Source organism: Pithys albifrons, chromosome 7, assembly GCF_047495875.1.
Source record: "Pithys albifrons albifrons isolate INPA30051 chromosome 7, PitAlb_v1, whole genome shotgun sequence".
Lineage (NCBI taxonomy): Eukaryota > Metazoa > Chordata > Aves > Passeriformes > Thamnophilidae > Pithys > Pithys albifrons.
The window spans coordinates 59,346,978-59,373,530 of NC_092464.1; the positions used below are offsets into that span (position 1 = coordinate 59,346,978).

Below are 26,553 nucleotides of genomic sequence, written 5' to 3' on the forward strand. Positions count from 1 at the left end.
AAGGGCACTACCCACGCTTGCTGCAAGCTGCTGGTGGCTAAAAAGGCCGATACAGGATAGGCAAGTCCGGTCACAAAAGGCACAGGGGAACATCTCCTTTGGCCATATTTGCAAGGAACGGTTCTGTCTGCGTTGTCTTTTCTCCTCCAGACTGACTGTGCTGCGTTCCCAAAGGAAGCAGCAGCGTCATGAATGGTGTGTCTCCATGAATCCCGAATGGAGGCCAGAGTGGACCATTGGGGCAGTCAATATGTCCAAGGCTGAACTGTTGTTTCAGGCAGTCCTTGTATCTCCTCTTCGGGGCTCCTCTCTTGCGGCAGCCAGTGGTGAGTTCTCCATAGAGCACAATCTTCGGGAGGCAGTGGGTGATCCTCCATCCTGGAGACGTGCCCTGCCCAGCACAGCTGCGTTCTCAGCAGCATGGCCTCCATACTGGTGACCCCTGCATGTTCAGAACAGACACACTGGTCACGTAATCAGACCAGTGGATGTTTAGGATTGAACGGAGGCAGCGCTGATGGAAGCGTTCGAGGAGCCGCAGGTGGTGGCGGTAGATGACCCAGGATTCAGACCCATAGAAAAGAGCAGACAGTACAATGGCTCTGTAGACACTGATCTTTGTACTTTTCTTCAGGTGTTTATTGGACCAGACTCTTTTATGGCGTTTTCAGAAGGCTCTGTAAGTCATTGCTAGCCTGTTGTCTGTCTCTGTCAATCTTACTGTCTGAGGAAATGATGCTTCCCAGGTAGGGGAACTGCTGGACTGATTAAGCTCTGATTTGCAAGAGAAGTGTAGGGAACAGAACAAAGGACTCCATGTAATTTTCCTTGACCTCACCAAAGCTTTTGACACTTTGAGCAGAAAAGGGCTGTGGCAGATCTTGGAATGTTTAGGATGTCCCCCCAGGTTTCTCCAAATGATCATTCCGAGGATCCTGAGGATCAGTGTGGACCAGTCAGATCTGGCAATGCACTCTCTGAGCCCTTTCCAATAACCAGTGGTGTGAAACAAGGTTGTTTTCTTGCACCAACTCTATTCACAACCTTCTTCAGCAGGATGGTCCAAAGAGCCACGGCAGAGCTCGATGAAGAAAACGGCATCTCCATCCGATATGGTACCGATGGAAGCCGATTCAGCCTGAGGCGACTGCAGGCCCACACCAAGCCCCTGAATCACCTTGTCCAGAGCTGCTTTTTGCTGACGGTGTCACCCTCGTTGCTGACACAGAAGCAGCTCTGCAGTGCTTCACATCCTGCTTGGCAGAGGCTGCTGAGCTTTTGGGGCTGGAAGGCAGCTTGAAGAATACAAGCTGCACCTCAGGAAGTCTTCCATCAGCCCCACATCACCGTAGGCAAATCAGAGCCTAAGTCAGTCCAGCAGTTGGTTTTCTCTATTGCAAAATTTAACCCCAGAACTGCTCCAGAAACCCTCTGTGTGAGAATGTCCTGCAGCACTGTGTATTCCTCCTGCAAATCCCCTGGGAATTTGTGATTATTCCATGTCTATTTAGTGGCACACAAACTCCCCATCTTTGTGGCTCTTAGGGCTTAGTTATGTTATTACAAGCCAGTAATAGAGCATAGAATGAACTTGTGTAAAGCAAAGAAACATCAGGGGTGGCAGGTCTTGCATTCAGCCCCTCCTCTTTCCCACCTGTGTCCATCCCCTACACAGAGATGGGGCTTTTCCCAAGGGCTTGGCTCCAGGCTCCAGCACTGGGACCAGTTTGGGGCCAGGCAGGTTTGGGGATGGGTTTATTCTCTTTATTTCTCCACATTTCCCACTCTGGTGCTGGCACAGAGGCTCAAGCCCAGTTCTCACCAGTTCACTTGTGATGCTTCTGATGGCCAGTGAAGCTTCCAGGGCCTTGCACCTTTCCTGGCTTGTGGCCCAGTTGCTCTCAGCCTCTGAAAAGTAACAGCATTTTCCTTGGAAAGCAGGCCAAATGTCTGGGCACACACAGCAGAATTCCAGGTTAGGGAAATGGCATCTCCAAGGAATGAAATAGAGAAAGCTGAGGGAGACACATGGGCAGCCTGAAAAAGCAGGAAAACGGGATTAATTTATTGTTTTTTTCCTAGCAGCTGCAAGGGAGAAACTGGGAATGATATTCCTGTGATGGAGTGAGGAGCAGACACCTGGACCACAGTTTAGGGCAAAAAGGGAGTCACCCCAAAGGGTGCTTTGCCTGGGGAGCCTGCCTTGATGCTGGGAAAATCCTGGGATCCTCCCATCCCCTAAAATGGAGGTGCCTGGCCCGGATCCTCCCCATGGGGTGCCTGGGTGGGACTCACCAGTCAGGGCCACAGCCAGGCTGAAGCTGAGGCTTCCCAGGAACACACTCAGAGGGAGGAGAACACGCACCAGGTGGGATGTTTGCCAGTCTGAACCTGGGGAAAGGAAGAGCAGAACAAGGCTGGGCTGGGTCCTCTCCCCTCTGCTTTGGCCTCCCTTGCTGGATCCTCAGTCCATCCTGAGCCCCACCCAGGACAGGGAACCTCTTGGGGCTCATAAGGGCAAGAGAGCTGAGGCAGGTCCTTCACAGGCACCAAGGTGTGTCTGAAGACCTGGAGATGGATCTTCAGCCTCCAGAGGTGACCACAGCCTGGAATTTGAGTGCTCCACACCAACCCCAGGGCTCCATCCCCATCCCACTGGTGCTTCCCAAGAGAGAGATGCTCTTCCCACCCCCTGCCCATACCCAGGGTGTTGGTTTTCCCAGCATTGCCCCATTTGGACTGTTCCTTGAGATCACTGCAGGGGTTCAACACTTCCCCTTGGCCTGAACACTTTGTCTCCTGGGTTTCTTTTCCCTTTGTGGCAGAGAAGCCTCAGAGCCCAGGGCTGGCGTTCCCGGCCCCTGCAGGTGAATCCTCTGGGGCGCCTGTGCCAAGGCAGAGGCTGAGGAGACCTGCAGGCACCTGAGCCCCCGCGTGTGCCACATTCCATGGAGCCAGCACAGCCTGGCTGGGGCTCTGCAGCCCCTGGGCTGGAGGGGCAAGAGGCACCTCGGGAAGCCCTGGCAGGGCAGGGTTTGGCCTGAGCTGAACAGGCATTGCCGGGAGGAGGTGTCAGAAAGGACAGAGGGAGGGGAAAAGGCAGGGGAGGGAAAGAGAGGGGAGGGAGAAAGATTGAAAAAGATCAAGAGGCAAAAAAGACAAATAGAGAAGAGAAAAAGACAAGTTTAAATTTTAAATAAATAGAGAAGTCACTGTCTGCTCACAGTTCAAAGGGAGCTGAAGTTTTTGCGAGGGCACAGGAGCCTGTTCAGGGTCAGGAGCTGCTTCTTCCAAGAGGAAGGAAACGCCTGGAAGGATCAGAGCAGAGTTTGTGCTTTGACACCCCTTTCCCAGAACCTGCAGGAGGGAGAGCTGAGTCTGAAATAACAAGTGTTCTGTTGAGCTTTAATGTCTCATAGCTGCTTCCAAGCTTGTTTAGCTTTGTTTGCCAAGATGTAGAAATGGTAAAAAGCTTTGCCGGTTGGTGCTGGATTTGTGAAGCAGCCCCGGGCCAGCTCTGCAGTAACAAAGAATCGATGTCTGTCCCGAGCGTGTCACTCTCGGCCTGTCACACCCGGGAAGGAACGCGATGTTTGCGGCCACCCCCGAGGCACAAACTCGCTCCGAGCCCGCCGGGGGTTCCGCGGGAAGGAGGAGCCCGTGGGGAGCCGCTCCCTGTGCGGGGTCTGGGGAGGGGACATGGGGGGGCACGGGGGGATACGGGGGGGGGCACGAGGGGGCATGGGAGGATACAGGGGGTCCACGGGGCGACACAGCCCCTAAGGAGCGGACACGGGGGGACACTGGGGCCGAGCCCCCCAGACCCCGCTCCTGCCCCCCCCGCCCGCACCAAGCCCCGAGCCCCGGCAGGGCTGCAGCCCCCAAACCAGCTGGAACCTGGGGGTGGGAGGGCAGCCCTGAAGCCAGGCTTACTATAGTGGGACTTGCTGAGAGCGACTTAGAAGGGTTTGTTCGTAAGGAACTGGCCCGAATCCTGAGAAAAGACAAATGTTTTCTGTTTTTCTATCAAAGATAAGCAGGAGACAGGAATTTCTGAACAAACAACAGTAAAACGATAAAACAAATTTTTTTTTAACCATAGAGAGGTTTAGATAAAGAAAACCTTGAAAGAGTTTAGTCCTGCATTTGGAAGAAATAAATCAAAACACCTCTGTCCCAGAGGCTGCAACCAGCAAACAGTGTCTAGATAGAAAAGAAATGCATAGACACAAGACATTCAGTCTTTTAACCCTTTGCCTAAGCCCTAAAAATGTGTGTCTCAGGTGATTCAGAAGATGTTTGTGTAGCTTGGAAGGATGTGCAGTGATTGATGTCACTCAGATGGATCCGCACCACGGAATGTCCGGTGTCCTCACTGAAATTCCCCTCCTAAACCAGTCCAAATTTGACTCCTGGGGAGCTGCATCGTGTCAGACACAGCCCCTGTGCCTGCCCACGGTGTCAATAAAGGCACTTTGGCTCACAGTGCGGCCCTGGGTGGGTTGCTGTGACTCAGCCCCACAAACCAGGGCTCTGCCCTCGGGCGCTCGGAGCTGCACCAGGGGGATAAAGGCCCCCGGCCCCCCTGGTGCCCCCAGCAGCGGCTCTGCCCCCCAGAGCGGGGCTGTGCCCCCCAGAGCGGGGCTGTGTCCCAGACCCCACGGCCCATCCCGGGCTTGGGGCTGAGCGCGGAGCAGGTGCTGAGCTGCTGGATCTGTCTCGGGGCTCAGGGGGACAAGGGGGTGTCACACCAGTGGCACTAACAAGAGATGAGTGGTGTGTGTCAGTCCCTCCCCCTCGCTCTGTCCCTCCCCACTGCAGCCTTTCTGCCAAAGCCCCGAGGATGCTGTGCCGGGACCTCCATCCCACGGCCCGGGATAAGGGAGATTCCAGCCCCTCCTGGGCTTTCCTGCACTGAAAGAGCCGCACCGGGGGGTCTCTGCTGCCCCACGTCACCCAAAGAGCTGCCCCCAGGGCCGCAGTTTGGGGCAGGACTGAGGGCTCAGGGACTGCCAGAGCAGATCTGAGCTGGGACAGAAGCACAGACAGAGACTCACATGTGGGAGTATCCCAAAAGAAACGAATTATCCCAAAATATCCCGGAATTCATTCCACAGTAACTCTGATCCCTCCCCCAATATCGGAATTCTCCCAGAATAACTGAAACCTCCTGGAATACCTGATTCTTCACCAAAAATCCTTTGATTCTTCCCCAATTACTCCAAAAATACCTGAGGTCTCCCAAATATTTCTGAATTATTCTAAAACACCACTGAACTCCCCCCAAATCCCCCTGAACTCTCAAACAACTCTCAATCCTCCAGAAACACATCAAATCTCATCAAATACTTCTCAATTAGCTGCACCCCCTTAAACTGCCACAAAACATGCAAAGACCCCCCAAACACACTCAGAGCCCACCAAGGTCCCCACCAAACCCCCTTCTGGGGGGACCTTCCAGGGCACTGGTGGTGCTGGGACCCTCCTGGCTGTGGGTGAGGAGCTCTTGGGTGAGCAGGGTGGGGGGTGGGAAGAGGGGATGGTGGGAAAGGTCTGAGGGGAACGGGATAAAAGGGGTGGTTGGATTCCCACAGTGAGCGAGAGGGGAGTGGGACACCTCTGAAAACAGAGGGGGCTGGAAACTGAGGACTGGGGACAACGGGAAAAGGGATGGGAGAGGTCAGAAAAGTGGGGAAAAAGGGAGGGTTGGACCCCCAAAACTGATCAGGAGGTGGATGGACACTGGGGGCATGAGTTGTAAGGGGTGGGAGAAGAGGGAAAGTGTGAGCTGTGACCCCCAAACTGATCTTGGCAGGGGCTGGGGATTGAGGGGACAATGGGAAAGGGGAGGAATAGGCAGAAGGGTGGAAAATGGGGATTGGGCTGACAGGATGGACAGTCCCATGGGGGTCTTTGGGCAGAGGGGGGATTGGAAAAGGGGGCTCTGGGGTGGCTCCCTCAGCTCCCAATCTGCTGTGGGGTGCTGGGGCTGCTGGAGAGGGGGGGCACCCTGGGGCAGGGGGGAAAATGGAAGGCTTAGGGTTTATTTATTATTACAAGTGATCAGATAAAAGATGTCAATCAAAATTATTTACTACACAATATAAATGCTAAACCTACCAGTAGTATAGTGTGAGACAGGACAGTGCACCATCCTAAAGGAACTGATGAAGCAATTCTACTAAAGCTATCACAAAAGAAAGAATTATTAAGTAGAGATCAATGGAACTCGCCCAGCCCAAGGGACCTGGGGAGATCTTTGCTCTCAGCCTCGAGGAGTGACCTTGGTGGGGGTTCCCACCCTAAGGGAGGAATCTCCACACACACCCCAAGAAGGGATATGTTGGAAAAACCTGCCCCTGTGAAAGGGGACTGGACCTTTAGAGTATAAAGGGATTGACTGACAGTCATTTGACTCCTGGGGTTGCCTCACCATCAGGATGTTAATCTGGGGTTGAAACCAGAGTGGAGTCCCCTCAGCCAACCACTGATACATTTGCAAAGAGGGCATCGTTTGCTTGGACATTCCAATGAGGGATGCCCTGGCACAGGCCTAAAGCCATCAAATCCCCTCATCCCAAAGGATTTTCAAGGTCAGTTCTGTGTCCTGATGGATGTTCCTCCCACTCTGTTCACCCAGGTGCCTACAGGGAACCAGGAGGATGAGGAGACCACCAGCCAGGTGTTTTCCCAATGTGAGTCACCAGGAATGTTGGTCACCAAGATTACCCTAAGTGGGTCAACAGGTCTTTACCCAACATGGGTCACCAGGTCTGTGCTCAATGTGGGTCACTGTGGATCATTCAACATTGGTACTCCAATGAGTGATGGAGCTGGAGCAGCAGACGAAGCTCTTCCTGCAGTTGGGGCACTCTGAGGGCTTCCCTTATTGGTGGGTTCGTTGGTGTTTGGTCAAGTTAGAGCTGTCAGTGAAGTTCTTCCCACACTCCTCACACCTGTATGGCCTCTCCCCAGTGTGGATGCGCCGGTGGGTGACGAGGTGGGAGTTTTGTTTCAATCTCTTTCTGCAGTGGGTGCAGCAGAAGGGCCTCTCCTCTGTGTGTGTGCGCTGATGTGAGAAGAGTTGTGAGCTGGTCCTAAAATTCTTTCCGCACTCCGAACACTTGTAGGGCTGTTCCCCAGTGTGGATCCTTTGATGGCAGATCAGCTCAGAGCTGCAGCTGCAGCCCTTCCCACATTCCTCACATGTGTAGGCCCATTCCCCACTGTGGATCATTTGGTGGCGGATCAGGTGGGAGCTGAAGCTGAAGCTCTTCCCACATTCCCAGCACTTGTAGCGCTTCTCCCTTGAGTGAAGTCGCTGCTCCATCACCAGGTCGGAGCACCTGCTCAAGCCACGGCCACCTTCGGGGCACTGGGTTGGTTTTATCTCCTCAGAGCACCCAGGTCTAGTTTTGGAGATTCTCCTCCTGGGGTATCTCTGTGGATTTTCCTCCCCACTCACTTCCTACACTCTGGAGCTGTTCAAAACGGCCTCTGCCAGCAGGTTCTGCCAGGGGGATTTGTCCTCCGTGCTCTCCGTGCTCAGCTCGGGGCCTGGGGCAGGAAGGAACAGGGACAGGCAGGGCATTTGCCTCCGGCCCACAGGGAAGGCCAAGGACATCCCCCCAAACCCGGCCCCGGCAGGACGGCGTCGGCAGCGGGGTTGTCCTGCAGCCGAGGCCATGCTGGGCTGGAAGATGCAGCACAAGGGAGGGGCAAAGGGGCACCTGCCTGGGGGTCCCGGGGCATCTTCCTATTCCTCACAGCCTCCTCCTCCATCCTGACAAGCTTTGGGAAGGAGAAATCCTGGTTTGGGGAAAAACAAGGTGTGAGTGCCTTGGGTTGGGGGTTCTTCCTCCAAAAGACCATCTCTAGAACTTACTGAGCTTCTTGTGTCCAGAAAATTCTCCAAAATTCCAAGATTCAGCCAAGAAAATACTGAAAGGAACTCCTCCTCTCTGGCCTCTCCATTTTGGGGTTCTGGGGGTACCCCCTGTCCTGGCTGCTGGGGGTCTCCTGTCTGTTCAGTGTCCTCCCTCTCCAGGTTGCCGGGGCTCCAGAAACCCCTGCCCGGCCATTCTCAGGTTTCCTGTCCCCACACCTCTTAATTCTGTGACTCCAGGAACACCCTGACCCCCCTTTCCCACCCATCCCACACTCCCTTTTCCTTTAACCTGCCATCCCCTGGACCCACCAACTACCTCTCCCCACCCCAGTCCTGCCTGTCCTTCACCTTGGCACCCTCCTGATTGCCCACTCCCAGGCACTGGGATCCCCCTGCACCCCCTTATCCTGCACCAATATTCCCCTGCATACCCTTGCCTGGCCATTCCACCTCTTCCAGCCCCCACACCTCCTGTTTTGTTTTGGTTTTTTTCACTCTGGGTCCCCGGAACCCCCACTCCTGAATTTCCCAGACCACAGACTCCCCCTTCCCTTTTTGGAACACTGGGGGTCCACTTGAATCAGTTTCTCTGGATACTCTGGATCTCTCTACCCCATGATTCCCCTTTCCCTGACCCCTGGACCCCCCTTTCCTGGGCAAAGAGTCCCCCTGGACCCTCCATTTCCCTTCTCCAAGCTGCTACATCCCCCCTTCCTTGGACCTGTGGCCCCCTGAAAACCCCCTTCCCCAGCTCTGTGTCCCCCCTGCACAACAAAAGATTCAGCCCCAAAAAAGCCTCCCAGAAGTTCCTGCTCTCTGATCTCTCCACTTTGGGCTTTCGGGGGTCCCCCCTAATGGGCTTGCTGGGGGTCCTACAGGTATTGGGGGTCCCCCCTCTCCAGGCTCCCTGTTTTAGTGTCCCAGGGGGGTCTCTGAGCACCCCGAGCAGAGACTCAGGGCAGAAGCCGCCCCTGGGACCCTCGGCATTCCTTGGAGGGGTTTGGAGGGCCCTGGAGTTGTTTTGGGAGGTCTGGGAGGGAGCTTTGGGGGGATCCTGGGATAGTTGGGGTAGGTCTGGAAGCGGTTTGGGGGACCTGGTGTGGTTTGGAGGGACTAGGAGAAAGAATAGGGGGGGTCCTGAAGAGGTTTAGGAGGGTCTGGGTGGGGGTCTGGGAGGAGGTTGAGAGAATTTGGGCAGGTCTGGGTGCCCTAGAAGGGGGTTTGGTGAGTCCTGCGATGGTTTCGGGTGTCTGGGAGCTGAATTTAGGTGAGTATTGGGGCATTTTGGGGGTACTGGGCAGTTTAGACGGTCTGGGAGAGGTTTGGGGGGTCTGGGAGGGGTTTAGGAGATCTCTGGGATGTTTGGGGCGGCCCGGGGTGTTTCAGGGGCTCCGCAGAGTTCAGGAGGGGATTTGGGGCATCCTGGGGCTCCAGGGCAGTTTGGGGGGTCCCAGGTGGTGGGTTAGGGGGGTCTCAGGGGTATTTTCGGGGGGGATTTGGGGCGTTCTGAGGCGCATCCCGGGGTGGGGGGAGGGGCTTACCCGGCTCCTTCACCGTCACGACCAACACGGCCCCGGGGGGGTCCCGGGGGGTCTGTGGGGGGTGGGTGGGTCGTGAGGGACCCCCAAAACCCGCCCCGAGTCCCCGAATGCCCCCGAAATACACCCAAATTTTCAGAAATTACCCCAAACTCGCCGCCATTGCTCAACTCTCCAGCAGTGCCGTCCAGTCCCGCCCTCCGTCTGCGCCGCCTCTGATTGGGCGCTGCTTCTGCCCGTCACCGCCTGCAGCCAGTCAGCGTTCAGGAATGCAGCGGGCGGTGATGGGATATGGAGTCCGCGCCATTTTGAGCCTGTCCCGTACTACATCTCCCGTCATGCACCGCCCGCTCTGGCCAATCACAGACGGGACTACAACTCCCGCCCCCCCCGCGCCCAATCGGGTCGGTCCCACCCCCATTGCAGCCCCCAAGTGCCCCCCGGACCCCAAACTGCCCCAAAAGGGCCCCAGGACCCCCAAGTGCTCCCCCAATACCCACCAGGACTCCCAAATCACCTCCCTGAACACCCAAGTGACCCCCAAGTTCCTCCAGGACTTACAAGTGACCCCTAAAATCCTGTTTGGACCCCCAGATTCCGTCCCTGGATACTCGAGTGACCCCCCAGATGTCCTCTCGTACCCCCAAGTGCCCCATAAATGCCCCCACAGACCCCCGTGGGATTCCCTTTGTGTCCCAAGTGCCCCCCAGACGGCAATTCCACCCCAATCCCTCCAAAGCCCCCCAGGCCCCCCTTTCCCGTGGGGCTTTTTCCCAGGATTTGGCTCTCCAAGGGGGCACTTGAGAGGCCGGGGGGGAACTGGGGGCACTTTGGGGGCTGGTGAGGTGGGGAAGGGATCTGGGGTGGGATTAAGAGATTTGTGGTGGGATTATAGGAACCCCTTTCACCTGCCAGGGTGCCCTTAAAAAACAGGTATATGGCCCTGGACTCGGGCAGTCTGTTGGAGGACAGTCAGGAGGAGGATCTATCTACAAGATCTTCTGGTTACCCCCAGCCTACCGGACGGGTTACGACTACAGGTAAGAGAAAAAAGAGAAGGGTTGTTGTAATAGGTGACTCCCTTCTGAGAGGAACTGAGGGCCCTATATGTCGGCCAGACCCGTCCCACAGGGAAGTTTGCTGCCTTCCTGGGGCCAGGGTGAGGGATATTACCAAAAAACTTCCTAAACTTATCCAACCCTCAGACTATTACCCACTGTTGGTTGTCCAGGTTGGAAGTGATGACATTAATAAAAGGAGTACCAGAGTAATTAAAAAAGATTTCAAGGCACTGGCCCGATCTCTTCAGGGGACAGGAGCACAGGTAGTAATTGCCTCAGTTCCTGTGCTAGCTGGGATGAACGAGGAGAGGTTTAGGAAAGCCCAGCTTACCAACAGGTGGCTCAGGGGATGGTGCTATCGTCAAAATTTTGGGTTTTTTGATCATGGCGCGAACTCCGTGTTGCCCAGTCTCATCAAAGCAGATGGGCTTCATTTATCTAGGGAGGGCAAAAGAACTGTAGCCCATAAGTTGGCAGGGTTAGTTAGGAGGGCTTTAAACTAGGTTTGAAGGGGGAAGGGACGGCAACTGGGCTCTCCAGAGACAGGCCTAAGAGCATAGAGCCTGAGTTGAGAATGAAATCAATGGCCCAGCTGAAGTGCATGTACACCAATGCGCGCAGTATGGGAAACAAACAAGAGGAGCTGGAAGCCATAGTGCAGCAGGAAAACTATGACATAGTTGCTGTCACAGAAACGTGGTGGGATGAATCACATGACTGGAGTGCTGCTATGGGGGGCTACAAGCTCTTCAGAAAAGACAGGCAGGGAAGGAGAGGTGGAGGGGTGGCTTTATATGTTAGAGAGTCTCTTGACTCTGTTGAAGTTGAGGTCAGCAGTGACAAGGTTGAGTGCCTGTGGGCCAGAATCAGGGGCAAGGCCAACAAGGCTGACACCCTTGTGGGTGTCTGTTACAGACCACCCAACCAGGATGATGAAGGGGATGAATTATTCTACAAGCAGCTGGCAGATGTCTCAAAATCTCCAGCCCTTGTTCTTGTGGGTGACTTTAACCTGCCAGATATCTGCTGGGAGCTTCATACTGCAGAGAAGAGGCAGTCAAGGAGGTTCCTGGAGTGTATAGAGGACAATTTCCTTCATCAACTGGTAAATGAGCCTACCAGGGGGAAGGCCCTGCTAGACCTACTGTTTACAAACAGAGAGGGGCTGGTAGATGATGTAGTGGTTGGAGGCCGCCTGGGGCATAGTGACCATGAAATAATAGAATTTTCAGTCCTCAGGGATGTAAGGAGAGTCACCATTAAAACCTCTACCTTGGACTTTCGGAGAGCAGATTTTGGCCTATTCAAAGAACTGATTCAGAGCATACCCTGGGAAACAACCCTTAAAGGTAAGGGGGTCCAGGAGGGATGGACATGTTTTAAGAGGGAGATTTTGAATGCACAGCAACAGGCTGTCCCAGTGTGCCGAAAGGCCAGCCGGAGGGGAAGACAGCCAGCTTGGTTAAATAGGGAGATTCTGCAAGAAATCAGGGATAAAAAGAAAGTTTACAGACTATGGAAAAAAGGGCTGGCTACTTATGAAGAATTTACAGATAGAGCTAGGTCATGCAGGAAAAAAATTAGGGAAAGAAAAGTGGAATTTGAAGTAAATTTGGCTATTTCAGTTAGGGATAACAAAAAGTCCTTTTATAAATACATTAATAACAAAAAGAGGGGCAAGGAAAACCTCCATTCTCTGTTGGACTTGGAGGGAAATATAGTTAAGGAAGATGAGGAGAAGGCTGAGGTACTTAACACCTACTTTGCCTCAGTTTTCACCAGTAAGACAGGTGGCCCTCAAGACAACTGGCCTCTGGAGCTGGTAGACAGGGAGAGGGAGCTGAATACCCCTCCTGTATTCCAGGAGGAAATAGTGACCGACTTACTGAGCCAGCTGGATCCTAACAAGTCTATGGGACCAGATGGGATCCATCCCAGGGTGATGAAGGAGCTGGCAGAAGAGCTTGCCAAACCGCTCTCCATCATCTTCCAACAGTCCTGGCTCTCTGGGGAGGTCCCAGATGATTGGAGGTTGGCCAATGTCACCCCAATCCACAAAAAGGGCTGCAAGCAGGACCCTGGCAACTACAGGCCTGTCAGCCTGACCTCTGTGCCTGGCAGGGTTATGGAGCAGTTCATCCTGAGTGCAATCACACAGCACCTTCAGGGTGGACAAGGGATTAGACCCAGCCAGCATGGGTTTAGGAGGGGCAGGTCCTGTCTGACCAACCTGATCTCTTTCTACGATCAGGTGACCCACCTGGTGGATGAGGGGAAGGCTGTGGATGTGGTCTATCTGGACTTCAGCAAGGCCTTTGATACTGTCTCCCATAATATACTCCTGAAAAAGCTGGTAGCCCATGGCTTAGACAAGTGTAGCCTCTCCTGGATTAAGAGCTGGCTGGAGGGTCGGGCCCAGAGAGTGCTGGTGAACGGAGCTGCATCCAGCTGGCGGCCAGTCACCAGTGGTGTTCCCCAGGGGTCTGTGTTGGGTCCAGTCCTGTTTAACATCTTTATTGATGATTTAGATGAGGGGATTGAGTCCATCATCAGCAAATTTGCTGATGACACCAAGTTGGGAGGGAGTGTCGACCTGCTGGAAGGCAGGAGGGCTCTGCAGAGGGATCTGGATAGACTTGAGAGATGGGCTGATTCCAATGGGATGAAGTTCAACAAGGCCAAGTGCCGGGTCCTGCACTTTGGCCACAACAACCCCCTGCAGCGCTACAGGCTGGGCACAGAGTGGCTGGAGAGCAGCCAGGCAGAAAAGGACCTTGGAGTACTAATTGACAGGAAGCTCAACATGAGTCAACAGTGTGCCCAGGTGGCCAAGAAGGCCAATGGGATCCTGTCCTGTATCAAAAATAGCGTGGCCAGCAGGACCAGGGAAGTGATCCTTCCCCTGTACTCTGCATTGGTGAGGCCACACCTTGAGTACTGTGTTCAGTTCTGGGCCCCTCAGTTCAGAAAGGATATTGAGATGCTGGAGCGGGTCCAGAGAAGAGCAACAAGGCTGGTGAAGGGACTGGAGCACAAGTCCTATGGGGAGAGGCTGAGGGAGCTGGGGTTGTTTAGCCTGGAGAAGAGGAGGCTCAGAGGTGACCTCATCACTGTCTATAACTACCTGAAGGGAAGTTCTAGCCAGGTGGGGGCTGGTCTCTTCTCCCAGGCACTCAGCAATAGAACAAGGGGGCATGGGCTTAAGCTCTGCCAGGGGAAATTTAAGTTGGATATCAGAAAAAAATTTTTTACAGAGAGAGTAATCAGGCATTGGAATGGGCTGCCCAGAGAGGTGGTGGATTCACCATCCCTAGAGATCTTTAAATGCAGATTGGACGTGGCGCTGGGTGCCATGATCTAGTAAATGAGCTAGAGTTGGACCAAGGGTTGGACTCGATGATCTTGGAGGTCTTTTCCAACCCAATCGATTCTATGATTCTATGATTCTATGAATTCAGTGGTTTTAGTGCAGAATTAAATGGGTTTAAGGTGACATTAGGAGAGATTGGGTGGAATGAAAGGAACTTGAGACATAATTCAATATTCCTTGTGTGAAATTAAGGGGATTAGAGTGGAATCTTAATGATTTTGGATGGAATACCAGGGATTCTAGGAGGGATTAAGGAATTTTGGGGTGCAACTAAGACATTTGGGGTAGAATTAGGGATACTTTGGGTAGAAATAAGAAAATTTTAGATAGAATAAATGGGATTTTAATTGGAAATATGAAGATTTGGGGAATTTTAGGTGGAATTAATAGAATTTTCAGTAAAATAAATGCAATTATGAAGATTTTAAATGAAATTAAATGAATTGTGAGAAATATTATTAGGGATTTTCAGTAAAACTAAGGGGATTTGGTTTAAAATTGGTGATTTGGGTAGAAATGAGAAGAATTTTATGTAGAATTAAGAAAATTTTGAATCAAATTCAGGGGATTTGAGGAAAAATCAGCAGGATTTTGATGGGTTTATAGGGATTGGAGGTGGAATTAAGGCAACTTTGAGGAGAATCAGTGTAATATAAGGTGAAAATCAGGGAATGTTTTGGTGGAATTAAAAGAAATTTGGGATAGAATTAAGGGAACTTTGAGTGGAATCTTTAGGGGTTTGGAGTAAAACTGGGGTGATTTGGGATGAAATTCTGGGCATTTCAGGAGACGTTCAGGGACTCTTGAGTGGAATTCAGGGTTTTCAGGAGGAATTAGAAGCCTTGATGGCACCTTAAGAGATGATGGGATGGAGCAGGTGACATTTTTAGGGGTGTAAAGTCAATAAATCCCCTCTTCCCAATGAATTCCCAATGCTGGTCTGCGTCCTGATGGATGTTCCTCCCTCTGCACTCACCCAAGTGCCCACAGGGAACCAGGAGGGTGTGGAGACCCACGAGCCAGGTGTGCTCCCAGTGTGGGTCAGTGGGAATGTGGCTCACCAGGTTGTTCCCAATGTTCCAGGTTCATGAGGATTCCCAGAACAAAATACAAGACACTAAAACACAGCTGAGGTAGCAAAGCAAATTTATTGGTGAGCAAAGCCGATGGATCCTGTTCCTTGGCACACACACAGCACATCCCCAGCCCTGCAATCTCCCCAGGCCAATGGATCCTGTTCCTTGGCACACACACAGCATATCCCCATCCCTGCAATCTCCCCAGGCCAATGGATCCTGTTCCTTGGCACACACACAGCACATCCCCAGCCCTGCAATCTCCCCAGGCCAATGGATCCTGTTCCTTGGCACACACACAGCACATCCCCAGCCCTGCAATCTCCCCAGGCCAATGGATCCTGTTCCTTGGCACACAAACAGCACATCCCCAGCCCTGCAGTCTCCCCAGGCCAATAGATCCTGTTCCTTGGCACACAAACAGCACATCCCCAGCCCTGCAATCTCCCCAGGCCAATGGATCCTGTTCCTTGGCACACACACAGCACATCCCAGCCCTGCAATCTCCCCAGGCCAATGGATCCTGTTCCTTGGCACACACACAGCACATCCCCAGCCCTGCAATCTCCCCAGCCCGCGGGGCAGGACCAGCAGGTGCAGCGGCACTGGCGCCAGGGCAGGCAGGCAGTGCCCCTTCAGGCCCTGCCCTGCACCAAACCAGGCCCAGCGGGGCCTCCTCACCCCCAGCCCAGCCCACCCCTCCTGTCCCCTCTCTCTGCAGGGCAGCTTTGCCAGCTGCAGCACCAGCCCCTGCGTGCCCATCGCACCAGCCCAGGCTGCAGCAGCTCAAGGGGTGACTCCGGGACAACAACGGCTCTGCCCTTTATTGTCCCTGGGGCACAGGCCAAGCTCTCACCACTTCCAGCTCACACTGATGGCTCTTTCTCCAGGCCTGAGCTCTCCACAGGCAAACTCTGCAGAGTTTTCTCACACCAAATCAACAAGCACAACCACAGACCAAACATGACAGGCCCAGACTCGTCTCTGGTCCCTGACACAAAACCTCCTCAGAATTTATCCTTCCTCTGCTTCTGGGGATTGGGAGGATAAGGCTTAGCCACAGTCTGTTCTTTTTCCATGCATTGCAGTTTGTCACATGATTATGAAGCACAAACACAGGCTGGGTGGAGAACGGATTGAGAGCAGCCCTGAGGAGAAGGACTTGGGGTGTTGATGGATGAGAAGTTCAGGCAGACCTGCTTGGCTGGGCAGGGAAGCCGCTGGCAAGAGCCCAGTGGTCCCTGAGCATCCCAGCACGGGCAGTGGCTCCTCTGGGCCAGCAAGGGGCTGGGAGAGGGGTCTGGGGCAGTGTCAGAGCCCAGAGGGACCCCCCAGAAGAGATCAGATGGTGTAACTCCAGTGTGCTGGTTGGACCTGCTGGCAGCTGCCTGTCTCTCACTGAGAACTTGCTGGGCTCTCCCTCATCCAATCTTCTTTCAGAACGGGATTTAGGGAACAGATCTGAAGCCTCCCCGCAGGGTCCCCTTTACTCCTGCAGCCCCTGACGCTGCAGGTGTGACAATGATGGGCTGAGCAGCATTTTTGGGCTCCCATGGAACCACAGGAGCATCCATCTAAAACAGGCAGTGCACAAAGGCATTTCTGGAACAGATCTGATGTTTGTTAATAAAACTTTATGCTGTATAAATTTAGTTTTTCATTTTTTACTCATGGCTACTGGTTGCCACCTGAATTTTATCAGTAAAATTGCAATTGCCTCTTTTGATCAGAGCCACCCACAGTGTATATGTGACAGTGAACTCAGTGTTTCTGTCTCAGGTGTAGTGATCAGCAGACATTGGAATGCCCACAAGCCCCTGAGCACTAAGTCAAGGAGAGTTAGGGCCATACAGGCCTCATTCCCAGAACTCAAACACAGCCCTGTTGCTGGTGCTCTTGAAATAGAATAAAATTCCAGAGGCCACCCCAGAAATTGCCTCTGTAGTGTCAAATAAAATTAAAATATCCACCCTCCCCTCTTAGATGGACCTCTGGCCAACAGTTCCTGCCCACTCCTGTGCTGGTTGCTCCTGAGTGACCTTGCTGGCAGGTCCTAAACAAATCTTTTCAAGGGTTCCTTGTTTAGAACCTACACCCTGACACCTTTGTCTTCACCAGAGATGTGTGAGAAAGGGCAGTGCTGGTGGCAGTCAGGGCAGGGCTGAACACTGGGGTGACTTGGCAGCTTCCACTGCACCGTCTGTGCCACCTGGATTCCTTTGGGAAATATTTCTGCCTCCAAAAGGAACACAACAGTGGCCTTTTGGACATGCTGCCCCCAAGGGGGTAACTCTGAACACTTAGAATAAAACAATGACCCCTCCCAAGAGTCAAGCAAAGCTTGTAGCTGTTTCCTAAAAGCATCATGTGTGGTGTCCCCAGTTGTGTCTCTGGGCAGGTCTGGAGGGGCTGCTTTGGGCAGGGCAGCCCTGGGGGCCCATTGCCATGGGCAGGGCTCAGGGATGGAGAGGAGGGGCTGTGCCATCCCAGAGGAGCTGCTGCCATGGGCAGCTCTGCAGGGATGGAGAGGAGGGGCTGTGCCATCCCAGAGGAGCTGCTGCCATGGGCAGCTCTGCAGGGATGGAGAGGAGGGGCTGTGCCATCCCAGAGGAGCTGCTGCCATGGGCAGCTCTGCAGGGATGGAGAGGAGGGGCTGTGCCATCCCAGAGGAGCTGCTGCCATGGGCAGCTCTGCAGGGATGGAGAGGAGGGGCTGTGCCATCCCAGAGGAGCTGCTGCCATGGGCAGCTCTGCAGGGATGGAGAGGAGGGGCTGTGCCATCCCAGAGGAGCTGCTGCCATGGGCAACTCTGCAGGGATGGAGAGGAGGGGCTGTGCCATCCCAGAGGAGCTGCTGCCATGGGCAGCTCTGCAGGGATGGAGAGGAGGGGCTGTGCCATCCCAGAGGAGCTGCTGCCATGGGCAGCTCTGCAGGGATGGAGAGGAGGGGCTGTGCCATCCCAGAGGAGCTGCTGCCATGGGCAGCTCTGCAGGGATGGAGAGGAGGGGCTGTGCCATCCCAGAGGAGCTGCTGCCATGGGCAGCTCTGCAGGCCCCAGCAGGGCAGCTCAGTGTGGGGGTGATGCTGAGGGGCCCCCAAGGGAACCAGCACTGGGGGTGTCTGAGCAGGGGCAGCACAGGGGCTGGGGAGGGCCCTAGTCCTGCTGTCAGGGGCAGCCAATGGGGTGTTCTCTTAGGATTTTATGGATCTGTACATTTTATAGAGCTATGGAGTTCCTTACATTTAAAGTAGGAGCTGGCACCTTCTCAGACCTGAGCTACATTCCTGCATTTTCTGTCTTGAGGCTCAGAGAGCAACTGGAACATATTCTAGTCCAAATAAAGAGCCATTTCAGTCCTGGTGACAGAAGGCCCAGAAACAAGGCTGGCTGTGCCCCTGCCTGGTCACTGTGGTTACCTCCCTCTCCTGCAAAGTTACTGCCAAAGTCAGCAAAGGGGGGGCAAAGAAGGTTTTGTTGCCATGGTTACAAGCACGATTGTTTTGTAAGGGGTTTACTGTCAGTTTACTTTTAAACAGCCCAGAAGGGAAGTGAAAAGACTCCAAAAGGATGGATGGCTAATCTAATTCTAATAATATTGTCAAAACACCAGGCAATACCGTGACTGTTAATTACTGTATTTCAGGTGTCTTTCATTGCTTTCCAGATTTTTACTGTTAGTTTGATTATTTGTGAACCTCCTTACACTGATCTGAGTTTTCCTTTTACAGCTGATTCATGAAGAAGATAAAGCAGCAATAGAATTGAAAGCTTGTATTGTTTTGTGATATTGATTATTTGCAGTGTTCACATTTTGTATATACTTTGTCCCAATAGTTTTGCAGCATTTTGTGAACACCATTGGGAATATTCCTGTCTCCTCTCTGATTCCTGCAACTTGTGAAAAAGCCTTCCCTGAATTCAGTTTGAGAGTCAACACAGAATTTCATGTGATTGTAAGATCAAATTCATCTACCTTGAATTTGTCTCTCAAATGTTTTGTCATCTACTCAAACAGTGTGTGAGCTCACAGAAGCCTCACAGAGGAAGAGACCTGTGTTAAAAAGCACCAAGTGATTTGTTTGCCACACTGCAGCTGAAGAATTAGTTTTGTGGACTCTCCCATGGGCACTGCCTCACATCCTGTTTGCAATCTTGGAGATAAATTGGGACCATCATAGTTTCCAATGGTTTGTTTAGCTTGTACCCAGCTGAAATGAATGCCCTGACTGGCTTTAATGTAATACCCAGTTACTGTGGTGTCTATCCCAGACACCAACATGAGAAAATGCCAAAGTCAGTGGCCAATTGGATACTGACTGGTGTGCCACGATAACACACACATGAGCATTTTGGTATGGGTGGGGAAGCTTTTCTAGCATGGAGGCAAGAGGGCCCTGCACAGCCACTGCAGGAGACAGAGAGAGGGTTGAGCACAGTCAGAGGGCAGAGTGTGGCAGGAGGCTTTGCTCTCCATGAGGCCTGGAATCTGTTCAGAGAAGGCAAGCTCTCTGTGGGAAGCAATTCTGAGGACCAAGATGTTGTTTGGTGTTGCATCAAGCTGGGTACTGGGGGCAGGGTGTGCATCTCTCTGTGTGCTTTCCATCCTCTGTACACCTCAAACCCTGTAAGTAAAGAACTCCTCTTGACCCTACCCAGGGAACGTGCCTTGGAAAGTTTTTCCAGAAATTCCAGGCAACAGGGGAAGGCAGGATGGCCTCGTTCTTGTTGGCCAGAAGGGGTGAGGTGACAACCTGAACAGGAAGGGAGCAGGCAAGATTGGGAAATGGTGGGGATGGGAATTGACAAGGGAGAGGGCAGAGGAAAGGGAAAGGGATCCCAAGACACAGTGGAATGTCATGGAATGAAAAGGATATTGTGAATACAGAGGAACCTCATGGAACTGAAGGAACCTTGAGATGTGGAACCTCATGGAATCAAGGGGCCAGTGTGACACTGAGGAGCCTCATGGAGTCAAAGGTACCCTGAGACACTGTGGAACCTCATGGATACGGATGGTCAAACAGAGGAGCTGCCTGAAATCCTGAGACATTTGACACATGTTGAAAAGTCTGAGCATGACCTGATCAGCTGGAACAATGGAACACTTGTCATAAAATGTCCCTGTTCCCCCATGGGATCACACTGAGATGTTTTCAGGATGTGCATTAACAGCAAGGGCAGAACTGTTGCCCTCCCACCCTCTTGGCACTGTCAGCATTCTGTCCTTTGGGCTGCACATTTCATCTCCCTCACCTTTCACCTCTTCCCACCTGTCCTGTCTGAACTGCCCATGGCTGAAGGCCCCTTCCCAGCAGCCTGTCTGCACAGCAGCACTTACCAGTGCTCTCTGCATTTCCCTTCCCCTCACTATTGGGTTGCTCACACACCTCTCAAAGACCAACTTTGGGCTTTGAGCTTCAGGGAGTTAAAAGTTTGCCTGTCCCTCAGTAATTGGTCTAATTCTGTCATCTGCCAGCTTTTTATTTGTGTTTGTTTCATTTCTTTTCTCTCTAATACATTTCATGCATGGTTATACTTTGGGAAGTTGAAGCCCAATGGTGGCAATCTTGGACCTGACACAGAGTTGAGGAGTGTGTTTGTTTACAATGATGAAACTTATGAGTTTCAGATTGCTGCAAAAATAGAGGAAAAATCCCTCTCTGCCTGTGTTCAGTCAGTTCCCAGAGCAAAGCAGGTCCCAGTTGACTGATGAGACACAGGATGGTGCTGGGGAGGTGTGGAGCAAGGTTGTCCACACTGTCAGACCTCAAGGGATCACTCTCCAATTAGTCCAGACCTTCTTAGGAGTGAACCTGGGCCAATATCAATCAGAGAATGCTGCAATCACCTCTTCTCTAAAAAGAAAAGTAATTATCCACATAATTTAAAATAGAAATGCACATTTATTAGAAACTCTTTCAAACCTTTCTCCAAAACTGTATGAGGCATCTTTCTTAATTAACTCTCCTTGATTAGAGGGCAAACTCAGAAAGAGCCATGATCTGTTGGGACTTGCTTTATCTTAACAAGCCCCATGGTGCATTTGGTGCTGAGCCCTTGACCTCAGGTCCTGAGAGGAGATTGCACAAACCTTTCCATAAGTCAAAGTCAGAAGAAAATCACAAAGTATCTCAACGCACTAATGGTCCCACTGAGGGCCATTCCCAATACAGGCTCTTCACTGACTGGTAGGAGGAGATAATTGGAAGCCTTGATTGAACAAACCTCTAATAGACTCAGTTTCAAAAGGAAAGGGGAAGTACCTTAATAAATGTTGAGTTCCTTGAAGCATTAACAAGCCTCACCTTGGGCTGTTACTGACAAAGCCCATGAAGGGACTAATTAAAGCAGATCATTGCAGGCCGTGATTTCACAAACCTCTCACAGACTGGGTGTCAAAAAGAAGCACCTCAATAATCTTTGAGTACCTTGAAGCATTAACAAGCCCCACTGAGTGTTGTTACTTATCAAGAATCTCAAGGGACTCGTTACAGCTGATAATTGGAGGCCTTAATTGAACAACCTCTCAGAGACTCCAAACCAAAAGCAAAACTCAAAGTACTTTCAAAAACCTGCAGTCCCGTGGAGCTTTAAGGAGCCCCCCAAGGGCCACTCCTGAAGAATCCTCCCCAGGGATTTGTCCCAGCAGACCCTTGGAGGCCACGACTGCAGGGAGGCAAAGGCTCTGGGCAGCAGCTCAGGTGCTGAGCAAAGCCTGGCTTGGCTGGAGGCAGCAGAAAGGCCCAGCCCTGACCCCCAGCCTGGAGAAGGCACATCCTGTCCCTCACACCTTGCTCAGGACTCTGCTGGGGGCACTGGCATGGGGGGTGATGCTGAGGGCAGAACAAGGGGTGACAGTGCCCAGCCTTCCTGGGGCTGTGCCAGGAGGCCACGAGGCCCCAGAGCCTCAGCACAGCACGTCTGCTCACAGCCCTTGGTGGCACAGATGATGCTGTGCCTGAGGGGACAAGGACTTGGGATCTCTTGAAATTCTGACCCAGTCTCTTAATGTCCCTCTGGGAAGGAACAAACCACCTCTCAGAGATGGTGACAAACCAGTGCTGGGAATGGTCATTGGGAGGGGCTGGTCTGTGATGAGTTTCCTGGGGCACCTTCAGCAGAGTGTCCAGAAAACAAGGCCAGTCTGGGCCAGACACAATGTGGGGCTTTTCCTACTTGTCCCCTCCTAAACTCACCTCAGTCTCTAACACAAACAACTCCTGGCATCCCCCTGCCACTCCAGAGATCCAGAGGGTTCTGCACTCCTGTGCCCTGATGCCATCAGTGTGCACTGGGCACCAGTGTCTACTAAAGCTTTACACCTCTGTGGATCTGCTGTGCCAGGCCATCGAATCCACACAGTGCAGTGTGCCTGGTCATCCCTTTCCTCCTCCTGGCCAAAGGCAGGGACCCTCTATCCTGTTCTTGGCCAGAGTATTCACTGTCTGACCTCTGTGATGACAGACCAGAATTCCCATCACCAGGATCAAAGGAGGTGATTTTAGTCCTTTGATGCCTGGGAGATTTCTGATTGTCTTCTTGTGTCCCTGCAGGAACTACATGGACATCCTTCTTGGCTGACCCCTTCTCCACACTCTCTTCCCTATCAATTCACGTCCATGGGCTCCCAGCTCAAAGGTGGGTTCACCATCCCACTTCCTCATGTCTCCTTCTGGCCATGGAGAAAGAGCCAGAGATCACCACGTGGCCTGTGCTTGGGACTCCCTTTCCCTCTTGTTGGGGCAGGAGAGGACTGATCTCCTGGGCTTCCCCTGAGAGCTGAGCTGCTGGGCCGTGGGGGTGAGGAAGTGCCCTGAGTTTCTACTACATTTCAGAGCTAGGAGGATGCCATCTCCTGGTGTATCCCTTTGGGGGGAATACAATGCCATCAGGCTGTTGGAATGTGATCCAGGAGTGCTTTGAACCTCCTCATGGCCACTGTGCAAGGAACATCCTCTGAGTCTTTAGGGGTGTTTTCAGTTTTTAGGTCACTATAGATGATTTCCAGCACAGTTAATTCCCTCAAGTACTGGATACTTTTGTTTCCAGAGCTCTACTTTCCTGGGGAGTTCACAACATCTTCCTGAAATGGATCTCTTGCCCTCACGCTTGAGAAGAGTCATCTCCAGAGACTGTAAATTTCTCCTTCTTTCCAATTCCTCTTTCAATTTCCTAATCTCTAGCAAAGGAATCTCAGCTTTTGGGCTTCATGACCTTGCAACTGCTGACTATCAGCCCCACTATCCCAGCATGGAAGCAGCCAGATGGAAATCCACTCAACTGGCTGGCAGCTCGAAACTTCACAAGTTTGAAAGTTCTGATGAGTTCAGGGACCAGGTAACTTTGGTTTCCTGCTTTCCTTTGTGTCACTCCTTTCAATTTCTTTGTTGAAAGATTGGCTTCTTGATCTGTCCCCTCCCCTCCTGATTCTCTTTATCTTGTCCTGCCCTCAGCATCACCCCCCATGCCAGTGCCCCCAGCAGAGTCCTGAGCAAGGTGTGAGGGACAGGATGTGCCTTCTCCAGGCTGGGGGTCAGAACTGGGCCTTTCTGCTGCCTCCAGCCAAGCCAGGCTTTGCTCAGCACCTGAGCTGCTGCCCAGAGCCTTTGCCTCCCTGCAGTCGTGGCCTCCAAGGGTCTGCTGGGATGAGTCCCTGGGGAGGCTTTGTCAGGATTGGCCCTTTGGGGGCTCCTTAAATCTTCAGGGGCTGCAGGTTTTTCAAGGTGCTTTGAATTTCAGTTTTAACTTGGAATCTGTGAGAGGTTTGTTCAATCATGGCCTCCAATGATCTCCTCAGGGTCACAGGACTGGGAGGGAGCAGGGCCAGGACAGCTGAGCCCCACTGGCCCATGGGATGTTCCCTTTGATGCAGGGCCGTGCTCAGGGTGTTAATGGGGGGTTGGTCAGGAAGGGCTGATCTGTGTCTGGGCTGGGCTGGGCATTGGGCACTGAGTGGTGAGCAATGGAGCAATGGTGTTGTGCACCTCATGTGCTTCTTGTGGGGTTTATTTGTGATAGTTCCAGCTTTTATTACTGCTATTGTTGTCATGGGTAGCAGTAGTGTGTTCACTGAGGGTAACACAGAACACTCACCAGATCATTTTCCCTGTTTCCTGCTGTAGCCCCTGCAGTTACAGGGCTCTGTTTGCTGGTTCACATGCAGGTTTAGAGCCCCTGGAGAACAAGCAAACAAGGAGCCTCTATAGAGTCTATTCCTTGGCATGTTCTTGAGAGTGACTTTGCAAAAAGCCCTAAGACTGCATGTCTTGAGCTAAGGAGAAGCCCTTTCCTGATGGAGCTGCTGTTGTGGAGCCCAGCTGTGTCCCAGCAGTGCCCATGGCCTGTCCCTGCCTGTGAGCCCAGGATGGACACGCAGCAGGTCTGTGTCCCAGCTGGCAGAGGACCAAGGCCTTAGTCCAGCCCAGGGGCTCTGCAGGAGAGTGTACAAGTGGAAAAAGAGCAGGTCAGCAAAGGCCCAGTGCTGGTGCTCCCTGGCAGTGCTGCTGTGCTGGGACTCTTTGCCCTTCTCTGCACACATGGAACTGCCCAGTAGGTGCCTGAAACTCTCAAAGGAAAAATCCACTGATCTCCAATGACCTCCTCAGACACACAAGGCTACTGCAAGGGAGTTTATTTTGTTTAAATTTAAAAATAGCACAATTACTCAATTAAAGACTGAAATAGTTAAATTAATAAATGAGACAGTGATTTAGATGAGAGGATGAATAAAATAATTTCATTGAGCACAACCTTAGGAAAAAACCCAAACCACTGACCACCAAGAAAAACCTGGGAAGGCAAACCGAGCCTGTCATGAGTTTTATTGTGAACACTGTACAGAAGAAAACTGGCAGCTTCTTGCTCCTGAAAAGCACCCAGTCATCATTTTTCTCAGGGCATCCTTGAGCTCCTGGTTCCTCAGGCTGTAGATGAGGGGGTTCAGTACTGGAGGAATCACTGCGTAAAGAATTGACAGCACCAGGTCCAGGGATGGGGACGAGATGGAGGGAGGCTTCAGGTAGGCAAACACACCAGTGCTGAGAAACAGGGAGACCACGGCCAGGTGAGGGAGGCACGTGGAAAAGGCTTTGTGCCGTCCCTGCTCAGAGGGGATCCTCAGCACAGCCCTGAAGATCTGCACATAGGAGAAAACTATGAAAATGAAACAGCCGAAACCTAAACAGACACTAACCAAAATAAGCCCAATTTCCCTGAGATAGGAGTGTGAGCAGGAGAGCCTGAGGATCTGGGGGATTTCACAAAAAAACTGGCCCAGGGCATTGCCCTGGCACAGGGGCAGGGAAAATGTATTAGCTGTGTGCAGCAGAGCATGGAGAAAGCCACTGGCCCAGGCAGCTGCTGCCATGTGGACACAAGCTCTGCTGCCCAGGAGGGTCCTGTAGTGCAGGGGTTTGCAGATGGCAACGTAGCGGTCATAGCACATGATGGTGAGGAGGGAAAACTCTGCTGAAATGAAGAACAAAAAGAAAAAGAGCTGTGCAGCACATCCCATGAATGAGATGGTTGTGGTGTCCCAGAGGGAGTTGTGCATGGCTTTGGGGACAGTGGTGCAGATGGAGCCCAGGTCTGTGAGGGACAGGTTGAGCAGGAAGAAGTGCATGGGGGTGTGCAGGTGGTGGTCGCAGGCTACGGCGCTGATGATGAGGCCGTTGCCCAGGAGGGCAGCCAGGGAGATGCCCAGGAAGAGCCACAAGTGCAGGAGCTGCAGCTGCCGAGTGTCTGCCAATGGCAGGAGGAGGAACTGGCTGGTAGAGCTGCTGTTGGACATGAGCTTCTCCTGGGTATAGCACCTGTCCAAGGAGTAAAATGCAGTAACATGTTACAGTAGATATGTCAGAAAAAAAGCCATTCCAGTCCTCATTGAAACCCCTGAAATTACATCCTCTCTTACACAAAAACTCTGGTTTATCGATTTTAGGACTTCTGGTGATATCTGGCTCAGAAAGCTCCAAGAACCCAGGGGGCTCTGCTGATGTTCTGGAAGACTCAGTTCTGTCCTACAAAAATAGACAAATAGGAACTGGGAGTCATGTTAGTTTAAAGCCTCCCATGGTGCTAAACAGCTTGTCAACATTGTCACTCCCATTTCACCTCAATGCATATCAGAGCTGTGGGGGTAGAATTTTGTTTGCTTGCTTCTATTTGCTCCAACACAAGGAGTGGATTTTTTAAGTCAAGAATCCTTGGCATTTATAGTCCTATCTAAGAGACGACTTGTGTGCCCTGTGAGGCAAAGAGATCATCCTTTCCTGCACTGTGAGTCAGACAGCGTTTCCATCAGCCCTGCTCTCATCTGCCCAAGGCTGTCACCTCTCTGTTCTGCAGGGCAAAGGCACCCAGGGGTTCCCCTGAGGAGAAAATGGACACTGCTGAGAGCTGGTGACTCCAGTTTCCAAGTGGACATCTTCAAACTCCTCATGCTGTCTCATCCTACAGAAGAGAGATATCTCAGCTCTCCCCTCCCACCAGGGGCACAGAGGGCTCATTGCAGCTGCCTGCACACACCTTGCAGCCCCACTGCCATGGCCTCAGTGCTGGGGGGCTGTGGGGAACACAGGGCCGCAATGGCACATCTCTGCCCCTCAGGAAGGCATCCTGC

General features: G+C 52.4%; 1 protein-coding gene and 1 pseudogene across 1 annotated transcript in view; one reads left to right on the top strand and one right to left on the bottom strand.

Moving 5' to 3' along the window:
* Positions 1–26,553, top strand: part of LOC139673816 (zinc finger protein 850-like) — a 554,262-nt gene that overhangs the window by 31,141 nt on the left and 496,568 nt on the right. The window lies entirely within an intron of this gene.
* On the bottom strand, positions 6,887–25,722 carry LOC139674258 (olfactory receptor 14A16-like; annotated as a pseudogene).